Source organism: Hypanus sabinus, chromosome 1, assembly GCF_030144855.1.
Source record: "Hypanus sabinus isolate sHypSab1 chromosome 1, sHypSab1.hap1, whole genome shotgun sequence".
Taxonomy (NCBI): domain Eukaryota; kingdom Metazoa; phylum Chordata; class Chondrichthyes; order Myliobatiformes; family Dasyatidae; genus Hypanus; species Hypanus sabinus.
Window position 1 is genome coordinate 214792876 of NC_082706.1, and position 12734 is coordinate 214805609.

The following is a 12734-nucleotide window of genomic DNA, read 5'->3' on the forward strand; positions in this document are numbered from 1 at the left end:
CCTAGGGTTTGTGGGGGTGTATGCCCCCCTTGGAAGTTGCCTAGGGTTTATGGGGGTGACTACCCCTCTTGGAATTTGCCTATTTATGGGGGTGTATGCCCCTTTTGGACTTTAGGATTAGGTTTAAGTGTAGGGCTGGTGGATCTATATGTTTAGCTGGCAAAGGTTAGTCTGCAGAATTTAAAGTCTGAGCTCCTAAGCCAGCTGCTTGTATAGGAAAATCGAAACCTCTCATTATCATGTGCCAGGACACATCATCAGTAATGCACTCTCGGATCTTCGGGTGTTTCGAGCCTTTACATTAGACACCCTCCTCGAGCCGGCTCCGTCAAGTTGATCAAGCTTGCCGTGTGTATTACCCCTGGACCAGACAATGAAAGGCGACACCTCCCCTGAAATGGCTTAAACCAAGCCAATCACGCTTGGCGTATGTACTACCCCCTAGACCAGACAACGAAAGGCACAAAATTGTACAGGTCATACTACTTCTAAGGGTTTAATTCCAGGGCGGCCTAGCTCCTTGGGCCTCATTCAGGCCATGCGGAGAATCTGTAGGCCTACTTCTTAATTCCCTTTAGTAGTTGGGACTATTTTTCCAGAATTTTCACATAATGAAAGTTCTGGACTATTTTTAACCTGACCGTGGTTAAGAAGAAATCCCCAGGGACACTATCCAGAGTTACCCACTCGCCCACGTGGCAGGTATCGATCCACACAACCTCTCCTATCCTTGCCTTTCCACATCATTAAGACAATAATGTAAGTAAGACAATAAATAAAAGAATAATGTTCCTACTGCTTATCTTGCGTCTGCGATTTCGACTCCAACCAATTGCCTTCAAAAAAGCGTGATTCCCGACCGGAAGGTCCAACTCGACTCTCGTCCGTCACTCGGGTCTTCTGTGGAGTCTCTAAACCCAGACAGTACTGCTATCCAGTTAAAACATCCCTCACCTTCTTCCCCCCGCAGGGCCTCTTTTAACTAATGTGATACTAAAACCTAATTGTCCACCTACTGCAAACCTGGCTGTTGCTAGGAGACCGGCTCACCTCAGCCCTTAAAGGTACATTAGCTGCTAATTGGTGAACCTCTCCATTCTTTTAACTATGAATTTTTTAACGCCCGATAGGTGAAATAAAATATCTGGGTTTTCTTATTGGCCTTTCTGGGGCCGGGAGAATGAAGAGCGTGTCACTGATAGGTTAGGTTGAAATTATGCGGGCAGTGGGCTAAAAAGCCCTCTTGTGATTTCTGATCTCCCCACTTGAGATTCTGTTTCACATCACCCTGCCACTTTGATCTGGCCCACGCCTTCATTAACCAGGTCCCACACTTGCCCTTGTTGAATCCTACCCCTCTCAGAATATCAAAAGTTAATCGGGGAATGCCTAGGGTTTGTGGGGGTGTATGCCCCCCTTGGAAGTTGCCTAGGGTTTATGGGGGTGACTACCCCTCTTGGAATTTGCCTATTTATGGGGGTGTATGCCCCTTTTGGACTTTAGGATTAGGTTTAAGTGTAGGGCTGGTGGATCTATATGTTTAGCTGGCAAAGGTTAGTCTGCAGAATTTAAAGTCTGAGCTCCTAAGCCAGCTGCTTGTATAGGAAAATCGAAACCTCTCATTATCATGTGCCAGGACACATCATCAGTAATGCACTCTCGGATCTTCGGGTGTTTCGAGCCTTTACATTAGACACCCTCCTCGAGCCGGCTCCGTCAAGTTGATCAAGCTTGCCGTGTGTATTACCCCTGGACCAGACAATGAAAGGCGACACCTCCCCTGAAATGGCTTAAACCAAGCCAATCACGCTTGGCGTATGTACTACCCCCTAGACCAGACAACGAAAGGCACAAAATTGTACAGGTCATACTACTTCTAAGGGTTTAATTCCAGGGCGGCCTAGCTCCTTGGGCCTCATTCAGGCCATGCGGAGAATCTGTAGGCCTACTTCTTAATTCCCTTTAGTAGTTGGGACTATTTTTCCAGAATTTTCACATAATGAAAGTTCTGGACTATTTTTAACCTGACCGTGGTTAAGAAGAAATCCCCAGGGACACTAACCAGAGTTACCCACTCGCCCACGTGGCAGGTATCGATCCACACAACCTCTCCTATCCTTGCCTTTCCACATCATTAAGACAATAATGTAAGTAAGACAATAAATAAAAGAATAATGTTCCTACTGCTTATCTTGCGTCTGCGATTTCGACTCCAACCAATTGCCTTCAAAAAAGCGTGATTCCCGACCGGAAGGTCCAACTCGACTCTCGTCCGTCACTCGGGTCTTCTGTGGAGTCTCTAAACCCAGACAGTACTGCTATCCAGTTAAAACATCCCTCACCTTCTTCCCCCCGCAGGGCCTCTTTTAACTAATGTGATACTAAAACCTAATTGTCCACCTACTGCAAACCTGGCTGTTGCTAGGAGACCGGCTCACCTCAGCCCTTAAAGGTACATTAGCTGCTAATTGGTGAACCTCTCCATTCTTTTAACTATGAATTTTTTAACGCCCGATAGGTGAAATAAAATATCTGGGTTTTCTTATTAGCCTTTCTGGGGCCGGGAGAATGAAGAGCGTGTCACTGATAGGTTAGGTTGAAATTATGCGGGCAGTGGGCTAAAAAGCCCTCTTGTGATTTCTGATCTCCCCACTTGAGATTCTGTTTCACATCACCCTGCCACTTTGATCTGGCCCACGCCTTCATTAACCAGGTCCCACACTTGCCCTTGTTGAATCCTACCCCTCTCAGAATATCAAAAGTTAATCGGGGAATGCCTAGGGTTTGTGGGGGTGTATGCCCCCCTTGGAAGTTGCCTAGGGTTTATGGGGGTGACTACCCCTCTTGGAATTTGCCTATTTATGGGGGTGTATGCCCCTTTTGGACTTTAGGATTAGGTTTAAGTGTAGGGCTGGTGGATCTATATGTTTAGCTGGCAAAGGTTAGTCTGCAGAATTTAAAGTCTGAGCTCCTAAGCCAGCTGCTTGTATAGGAAAATCGAAACCTCTCATTATCATGTGCCAGGACACATCATCAGTAATGCACTCTCGGATCGTCGGGTGTTTCGAGCCTTTACATTAGACACCCTCCCCGAGCCGGCTCCGTCAAGTTGATCAAGCTTGCCGCATTAGGGTTAGGGTTAGGGTTAGGGTTAGGGTTAGGGTTAGGGTTAGGGTTAGGGTTAGGGTTAGGGTTAGGGTTAGGGTTAGGGTTAGGGTTAGGGTTAGGGTTAGGGTTAGGGTTAGGGTTAGGGTTAGGGTTAGGGTTAGGGTTAGGGTTAGGGTTAGGGTTAGGGTTAGGGTTAGGGTTAGGGTTAGGGTTAGGGTTAGGGTTAGGGTTAGGGTTAGGGTTAGGGTTAGGGTTAGGGTTAGGGTTAGGGTTAGGGTTAGGGTTAGGGTTAGGGTTAGGGTTAGGGTTAGGGTTAGGGTTAGGGTTAGGGTTAGGGTTAGGGTTAGGGTTAGGGTTAGGGTTAGGGTTAGGGTTAGGGTTAGGGTTAGGGTTAGGGTTAGGGTTAGGGTTAGGGTTAGGGTTAGGGTTAGGGTTAGGGTTAGGGTTAGGGTTAGGGTTAGGGTTAGGGTTAGGGTTAGGGTTAGGGTTAGGGTTAGGGTTAGGGTTAGGGTTAGGGTTAGGGTTAGGGTTAGGGTTAGGGTTAGGGTTAGGGTTAGGGTTAGGGTTAGGGTTAGGGTTAGGGTTAGGGTTAGGGTTAGGGTTAGGGTTAGGGTTAGGGTTAGGGTTAGGGTTAGGGTTAGGGTTAGGGTTAGGGTTAGGGTTAGGGTTAGGGTTAGGGTTAGGGTTAGGGTTAGGGTTAGGGTTAGGGTTAGGGTTAGGGTTAGGGTTAGGGTTAGGGTTAGGGTTAGGGTTAGGGTTAGGGTTAGGGTTAGGGTTAGGGTTAGGGTTAGGGTTAGGGTTAGGGTTAGGGTTAGGGTTAGGGTTAGGGTTAGGGTTAGGGTTAGGGTTAGGGTTAGGGTTAGGGTTAGGGTTAGGGTTAGGGTTAGGGTTAGGGTTAGGGTTAGGGTTAGGGTTAGGGTTAGGGTTAGGGTTAGGGTTAGGGTTAGGGTTAGGGTTAGGGTTAGGGTTAGGGTTAGGGTTAGGGTTAGGGTTAGGGTTAGGGTTAGGGTTAGGGTTAGGGTTAGGGTTAGGGTTAGGGTTAGGGTTAGGGTTAGGGTTAGGGTTAGGGTTAGGGTTAGGGTTAGGGTTAGGGTTAGGGTTAGGGTTAGGGTTAGGGTTAGGGTTAGGGTTAGGGTTAGGGTTAGGGTTAGGGTTAGGGTTAGGGTTAGGGTTAGGGTTAGGGTTAGGGTTAGGGTTAGGGTTAGGGTTAGGGTTAGGGTTAGGGTTAGGGTTAGGGTTAGGGTTAGGGTTAGGGTTAGGGTTAGGGTTAGGGTTAGGGTTAGGGTTAGGGTTAGGGTTAGGGTTAGGGTTAGGGTTAGGGTTAGGGTTAGGGTTAGGGTTAGGGTTAGGGTTAGGGTTAGGGTTAGGGTTAGGGTTAGGGTTAGGGTTAGGGTTAGGGTTAGGGTTAGGGTTAGGGTTAGGGTTAGGGTTAGGGTTAGGGTTAGGGTTAGGGTTAGGGTTAGGGTTAGGGTTAGGGTTAGGGTTAGGGTTAGGGTTAGGGTTAGGGTTAGGGTTAGGGTTAGGGTTAGGGTTAGGGTTAGGGTTAGGGTTAGGGTTAGGGTTAGGGTTAGGGTTAGGGTTAGGGTTAGGGTTAGGGTTAGGGTTAGGGTTAGGGTTAGGGTTAGGGTTAGGGTTAGGGTTAGGGTTAGGGTTAGGGCCCCCGCATTAGGGTTAGGGTTAGGGTTAGGGTTAGGGTTAGGGTTAGGGTTAGGGTTAGGGTTAGGTTGAAATTATGCGGGCAGTGGGCTAAAAAGCCCTCTTGTGATTTCTGATCTCCTCACTTGAGATTCTGTTTCACATCACCCTGCCACTTTGATCTGGCCCACGCCTTCATTAACCAGGTCCCACACTTGCCCTTGTTGAATCCTACCCCTCTCAGAATATCAAAAGTTAATCGGGGAATGCCTAGGGTTTGTGGGGGTGTATGCCCCCCTTGGAAGTTGCCTAGGGTTTATGGGGGTGACTACCCCTCTTGGAATTTGCCTATTTATGGGGGTGTATGCCCCTTTTGGACTTTAGGATTAGGTTTAAGTGTAGGGCTGGTGGATCTATATGTTTAGCTGGCAAAGGTTAGTCTGCAGAATTTAAAGTCTGAGCTCCTAAGCCAGCTGCTTGTATAGGAAAATCGAAACCTCTCATTGTCATGTGCCAGGACACATCATCAGTAATGCACTCTCGGATCTTCGGGTGTTTCGAGCCTTTACATTAGACACCCTCCTCGAGCCGGCTCCGTCAAGTTGATCAAGCTTGCCGTGTGTATTACCCCTGGACCAGACAATGAAAGGCGACACCTCCCCTGAAATGGCTTAAACCAAGCCAATCACGCTTGGCGTATGTACTACCCCCTAGACCAGACAACGAAAGGCACAAAATTGTACAGGTCATACTACTTCTAAGGGTTTAATTCCAGGGCGGCCTAGCTCCTTGGGCCTCACTCAGGCCATGCGGAGAATCTGTAGGCCTACTTCTTAATTCCCTTAGGTAGTTGGGACTATTTTTCCAGAATTTTCATATAATGAAAGTTCTGGACTATTTTTAACCTGACCGTGGTTAAGAAGGAATCCCCAGGGACACTAACCAGAGTTACCCACTCGCCCACGTGGCAGGTATCGATCCACACAACCTCTCCTATCTTTGCCTTTCCACATCATTAAGACAATAATGTAAGTAAGACAATAAATAAAAGAATAATGTTCCTACTGCTTATCTTGCGTCTGCGATTTCGACTCCAACCAATTGCCTTCAAAAAAGCGTGATTCCCGACCGGAAGGTCCAACTCGACTCTCGTCCGTCACTCGGGTCTTCTGTGGAGTCTCTAAACCCAGACAGTACTGCTATCCAGTTAAAACGTCCCTCACCTTCTTCCCCCCCGCAGGGCCTCTTTTAACTAATGTGATACTAAAACCTAATTGTCCAACTGCTGCAAACCTGGCTGTTGCTAGGAGACCGGCTCACCTCAGCCCTTAAAGGTACATTAGCTGCTGATTGGTGAACCTCTCCATTCTTTTAACTATGAATTTTTGAACACCTAATAGGTGAAATAAAATATCTGGGTTTTCTTATTGGCCTTTCTGGGGCCGGGAGAATGAAGAGCGTGTCACTGATAGGTTAGGTTGAAATTATGCGGGCAGTGGGCTAAAAAGCCCTCTTGTGATTTCTGATCTCCTCACTTGAGATTCTGTTTCACATCACCCTGCCACTTTGATCTGGCCCACGCCTTCATTAACCAGGTCCCACACTTGCCCTTGTTGAATCCTACCCCTCTCAGAATATCAAAAGTTAATCGGGGAATGCCTAGGGTTTGTGGGGGTGTATGCCCCCCTTGGAAGTTGCCTAGGGTTTATGGGGGTGACTACCCCTCTTGGAATTTGCCTATTTATGGGGGTGTATGCCCCTTTTGGACTTTAGGATTAGGTTTAAGTGTAGGGCTGGTGGATCTATATGTTTAGCTGGCAAAGGTTAGTCTGCAGAATTTAAAGTCTGAGCTCCTAAGCCAGCTGCTTGTATAGGAAAATCGAAACCTCTCATTGTCATGTGCCAGGACACATCATCAGTAATGCACTCTCGGATCTTCGGGTGTTTCGAGCCTTTACATTAGACACCCTCCTCGAGCCGGCTCCGTCAAGTTGATCAAGCTTGCCGTGTGTATTACCCCTGGACCAGACAATGAAAGGCGACACCTCCCCTGAAATGGCTTAAACCAAGCCAATCACGCTTGGCGTATGTACTACCCCCTAGACCAGACAACGAAAGGCACAAAATTGTACAGGTCATACTACTTCTAAGGGTTTAATTCCAGGGCGGCCTAGCTCCTTGGGCCTCACTCAGGCCATGCGGAGAATCTGTAGGCCTACTTCTTAATTCCCTTAGGTAGTTGGGACTATTTTTCCAGAATTTTCATATAATGAAAGTTCTGGACTATTTTTAACCTGACCGTGGTTAAGAAGGAATCCCCAGGGACACTAACCAGAGTTACCCACTCGCCCACGTGGCAGGTATCGATCCACACAACCTCTCCTATCTTTGCCTTTCCACATCATTAAGACAATAATGTAAGTAAGACAATAAATAAAAGAATAATGTTCCTACTGCTTATCTTGCGTCTGCGATTTCGACTCCAACCAATTGCCTTCAAAAAAGCGTGATTCCCGACCGGAAGGTCCAACTCGACTCTCGTCCGTCACTCGGGTCTTCTGTGGAGTCTCTAAACCCAGACAGTACTGCTATCCAGTTAAAACGTCCCTCACCTTCTTCCCCCCCGCAGGGCCTCTTTTAACTAATGTGATACTAAAACCTAATTGTCCAACTGCTGCAAACCTGGCTGTTGCTAGGAGACCGGCTCACCTCAGCCCTTAAAGGTACATTAGCTGCTGATTGGTGAACCTCTCCATTCTTTTAACTATGAATTTTTGAACACCTAATAGGTGAAATAAAATATCTGGGTTTTCTTATTGGCCTTTCTGGGGCCGGGAGAATGAAGAGCGTGTCACTGATAGGTTAGGTTGAAATTATGCGGGCAGTGGGCTAAAAAGCCCTCTTGTGATTTCTGATCTCCTCACTTGAGATTCTGTTTCACATCACCCTGCCACTTTGATCTGGCCCACGCCTTCATTAACCAGGTCCCACACTTGCCCTTGTTGAATCCTACCCCTCTCAGAATATCAAAAGTTAATCGGGGAATGCCTAGGGTTTGTGGGGGTGTATGCCCCCCTTGGAAGTTGCCTAGGGTTTATGGGGGTGACTACCCCTCTTGGAATTTGCCTATTTATGGGGGTGTATGCCCCTTTTGGACTTTAGGATTAGGTTTAAGTGTAGGGCTGGTGGATCTATATGTTTAGCTGGCAAAGGTTAGTCTGCAGAATTTAAAGTCTGAGCTCCTAAGCCAGCTGCTTGTATAGGAAAATCGAAACCTCTCATTATCATGTGCCAGGACACATCATCAGTAATGCACTCTCGGATCTTCGGGTGTTTCGAGCCTTTACATTAGACACCCTCCTCGAGCCGGCTCCGTCAAGTTGATCAAGCTTGCCGTGTGTATTACCCCTGGACCAGACAATGAAAGGCGACACCTCCCCTGAAATGGCTTAAACCAAGCCAATCACGCTTGGCGTATGTACTACCCCCTAGACCAGACAACGAAAGGCACAAAATTGTACAGGTCATACTACTTCTAAGGGTTTAATTCCAGGGCGGCCTAGCTCCTTGGGCCTCACTCAGGCCATGCGGAGAATCTGTAGGCCTACTTCTTAATTCCCTTAGGTAGTTGGGACTATTTTTCCAGAATTTTCACATAATGAAAGTTCTGGACTATTTTTAACCTGACCGTGGTTAAGAAGGAATCCCCAGGGACACTAACCAGAGATACACTCGCCCACGTGGCAGGTATCGATCCACACAACCTCTCCTATCCTTGCCTTTCCACATCATTAAGACAATAATGTAAGTAAGACAATAAATAAAAGAATAATGTTCCTACTGCTTATCTTGCGTCTGCGATTTCGACTCCAACCAATTGCCTTCAAAAAAGCGTGATTCCCGACCGGAAGGTCCAACTCGACTCTCGTCCGTCACTCGGGTCTTCTGTGGAGTCTCTAAACCCAGACAGTACTGCTATCCAGTTAAAACATCCCTCACCTTCTTCCCCCCGCAGGGCCTCTTTTAACTAATGTGATACTAAAACCTAATTGTCCACCTACTGCAAACCTGGCTGTTGCTAGGAGACCGGCTCACCTCAGCCCTTAAAGGTACATTAGCTGCTAATTGGTGAACCTCTCCATTCTTTTAACTATGAATTTTTTAACGCCCGATAGGTGAAATAAAATATCTGGGTTTTCTTATTGGCCTTTCTGGGGCCGGGAGAATGAAGAGCGTGTCACTGATAGGTTAGGTTGAAATTATGCGGGCAGTGGGCTAAAAAGCCCTCTTGTGATTTCTGATCTCCCCACTTGAGATTCTGTTTCACATCACCCTGCCACTTTGATCTGGCCCACGCCTTCATTAACCAGGTCCCACACTTGCCCTTGTTGAATCCTACCCCTCTCAGAATATCAAAAGTTAATCGGGGAATGCCTAGGGTTTGTGGGGGTGTATGCCCCCCTTGGAAGTTGCCTAGGGTTTATGGGGGTGACTACCCCTCTTGGAATTTGGGTTAGGGTTAGGGTTAGGGTTAGGGTTAGGGTTAGGGTTAGGGTTAGGGTTAGGGTTAGGGTTAGGGTTAGGGTTAGGGTTAGGGTTAGGGTTAGGGTTAGGGTTAGGGTTAGGGTTAGGGTTAGGGTTAGGGTTAGGGTTAGGGTTAGGGTTAGGGTTAGGGTTAGGGTTAGGGTTAGGGTTAGGGTTAGGGTTAGGGTTAGGGTTAGGGTTAGGGTTAGGGTTAGGGTTAGGGTTAGGGTTAGGGTTAGGGTTAGGGTTAGGGTTAGGGTTAGGGTTAGGGTTAGGGTTAGGGTTAGGGTTAGGGTTAGGGTTAGGGTTAGGGTTAGGGTTAGGGTTAGGGTTAGGGTTAGGGTTAGGGTTAGGGTTAGGGTTAGGGTTAGGGTTAGGGTTAGGGTTAGGGTTAGGGTTAGGGTTAGGGTTAGGGTTAGGGTTAGGGTTAGGGTTAGGGTTAGGGTTAGGGTTAGGGTTAGGGTTAGGGTTAGGGTTAGGGTTAGGGTTAGGGTTAGGGTTAGGGTTAGGGTTAGGGTTAGGGTTAGGGTTAGGGTTAGGGTTAGGGTTAGGGTTAGGGTTAGGGTTAGGGTTAGGGTTAGGGTTAGGGTTAGGGTTAGGGTTAGGGTTAGGGTTAGGGTTAGGGTTAGGGTTAGGGTTAGGGTTAGGGTTAGGGTTAGGGTTAGGGTTAGGGTTAGGGTTAGGGTTAGGGTTAGGGTTAGGGTTAGGGTTAGGGTTAGGGTTAGGGTTAGGGTTAGGGTTAGGGTTAGGGTTAGGGTTAGGGTTAGGGTTAGGGTTAGGGTTAGGGTTAGGGTTAGGGTTAGGGTTAGGGTTAGGGTTAGGGTTAGGGTTAGGGTTAGGGTTAGGGTTAGGGTTAGGGTTAGGGTTAGGGTTAGGGTTAGGGTTAGGGTTAGGGTTAGGGTTAGGGTTAGGGTTAGGGTTAGGGTTAGGGTTAGGGTTAGGGTTAGGGTTAGGGTTAGGGTTAGGGTTAGGGTTAGGGTTAGGGTTAGGGTTAGGGTTAGGGTTAGGGTTAGGGTTAGGGTTAGGGTTAGGGTTAGGGTTAGGGTTAGGGTTAGGGTTAGGGTTAGGGTTAGGGTTAGGGTTAGGGTTAGGGTTAGGGTTAGGGTTAGGGTTAGGGTTAGGGTTAGGGTTAGGGTTAGGGTTAGGGTTAGGGTTAGGGTTAGGGTTAGGGTTAGGGTTAGGGTTAGGGTTAGGGTTAGGGTTAGGGTTAGGGTTAGGGTTAGGGTTAGGGTTAGGGTTAGGGTTAGGGTTAGGGTTAGGGTTAGGGTTAGGGTTAGGGTTAGGGTTAGGGTTAGGGTTAGGGTTAGGGTTAGGGTTAGGGTTAGGGTTAGGGTTAGGGTTAGGGTTAGGGTTAGGGTTAGGGTTAGGGTTAGGGTTAGGGTTAGGGTTAGGGTTAGGGTTAGGGTTAGGGTTAGGGTTAGGGTTAGGGTTAGGGTTAGGGTTAGGGTTAGGGTTAGGGTTAGGGTTAGGGTTAGGGTTAGGGTTAGGGTTAGGGTTAGGGTTAGGGTTAGGGTTAGGGTTAGGGTTAGGGTTAGGGTTAGGGTTAGGGTTAGGGTTAGGGTTAGGGTTAGGGTTAGGGTTAGGGTTAGGGTTAGGGTTAGGGTTAGGGTTAGGGTTAGGGTTAGGGTTAGGGTTAGGGTTAGGGTTAGGGTTAGGGTTAGGGTTAGGGTTAGGGTTAGGGTTAGGGTTAGGGTTAGGGTTAGGGTTAGGGTTAGGGTTAGGGTTAGGGTTAGGGTTAGGGTTAGGGTTAGGGTTAGGGTTAGGGTTAGGGTTAGGGTTAGGGTTAGGGTTAGGGTTAGGGTTAGGGTTAGGGTTAGGGTTAGGGTTAGGGTTAGGGTTAGGGTTAGGGTTAGGGTTAGGGTTAGGGTTAGGGTTAGGGTTAGGGTTAGGGTTAGGGTTAGGGTTAGGGTTAGGGTTAGGGTTAGGGTTAGGGTTAGGGTTAGGGTTAGGGTTAGGGTTAGGGTTAGGGTTAGGGTTAGGGTTAGGGTTAGGGTTAGGGTTAGGGTTAGGGTTAGGGTTAGGGTTAGGGTTAGGGTTAGGGTTAGGGTTAGGGTTAGGGTTAGGGTTAGGGTTAGGGTTAGGGTTAGGGTTAGGGTTAGGGTTAGGGTTAGGGTTAGGGTTAGGGTTAGGGTTAGGGTTAGGGTTAGGGTTAGGGTTAGGGTTAGGGTTAGGGTTAGGGTTAGGGTTAGGGTTAGGGTTAGGGTTAGGGTTAGGGTTAGGGTTAGGGTTAGGGTTAGGGTTAGGGTTAGGGTTAGGGTTAGGGTTAGGGTTAGGGTTAGGGTTAGGGTTAGGGTTAGGGTTAGGGTTAGGGTTAGGGTTAGGGTTAGGGTTAGGGTTAGGGTTAGGGTTAGGGTTAGGGTTAGGGTTAGGGTTAGGGTTAGGGTTAGGGTTAGGGTTAGGGTTAGGGTTAGGGTTAGGGTTAGGGTTAGGGTTAGGGTTAGGGTTAGGGTTAGGGTTAGGGTTAGGGTTAGGGTTAGGGTTAGGGTTAGGGTTAGGGTTAGGGTTAGGGTTAGGGTTAGGGTTAGGGTTAGGGTTAGGGTTAGGGTTAGGGTTAGGGTTAGGGTTAGGGTTAGGGTTAGGGTTAGGGTTAGGGTTAGGGTTAGGGTTAGGGTTAGGGTTAGGGTTAGGGTTAGGGTTAGGGTTAGGGTTAGGGTTAGGGTTAGGGTTAGGGTTAGGGTTAGGGTTAGGGTTAGGGTTAGGGTTAGGGTTAGGGTTAGGGTTAGGGTTAGGGTTAGGGTTAGGGTTAGGGTTAGGGTTAGGGTTAGGGTTAGGGTTAGGGTTAGGGTTAGGGTTAGGGTTAGGGTTAGGGTTAGGGTTAGGGTTAGGGTTAGGGTTAGGGTTAGGGTTAGGGTTAGGGTTAGGGTTAGGGTTAGGGTTAGGGTTAGGGTTAGGGTTAGGGTTAGGGTTAGGGTTAGGGTTAGGGTTAGGGTTAGGGTTAGGGTTAGGGTTAGGGTTAGGGTTAGGGTTAGGGTTAGGGTTAGGGTTAGGGTTAGGGTTAGGGTTAGGGTTAGGGTTAGGGTTAGGGTTAGGGTTAGGGTTAGGGTTAGGGTTAGGGTTAGGGTTAGGGTTAGGGTTAGGGTTAGGGTTAGGGTTAGGGTTAGGGTTAGGGTTAGGGTTAGGGTTAGGGTTAGGGTTAGGGTTAGGGTTAGGGTTAGGGTTAGGGTTAGGGTTAGGGTTAGGGTTAGGGTTAGGGTTAGGGTTAGGGTTAGGGTTAGGGTTAGGGTTAGGGTTAGGGTTAGGGTTAGGGTTAGGGTTAGGGTTAGGGTTAGGGTTAGGGTTAGGGTTAGGGTTAGGGTTAGGGTTAGGGTTAGGGTTAGGGTTAGGGTTAGGGTTAGGGTTAGGGTTAGGGTTAGGGTTAGGGTTAGGGTTAGGGTTAGGGTTAGGGTTAGGGTTAGGGTTAGGGTTAGGGTTAGGGTTAGGGTTAGGGTTAGGGTTAGGGTTAGGGTTAGGGTTAGGGTTAGGGTTAG

General features: G+C 48.1%; 1 long non-coding RNA gene across 1 annotated transcript; it reads right to left on the bottom strand.

Annotated features, from left to right (window-relative positions):
* Window positions 1–694: 694 nt before the first annotated feature.
* On the bottom strand, window positions 695–9357 carry LOC132402548 (uncharacterized). Its single transcript, XR_009514945.1, has 3 exons — window positions 8585–9357; window positions 5809–7312; window positions 695–2299 (listed from the first exon to the last, which is right to left on the bottom strand). It is a non-coding gene; the product is annotated as an uncharacterized LOC132402548 (long non-coding RNA).
* Window positions 9358–12734: the final 3377 nt, after the last annotated feature.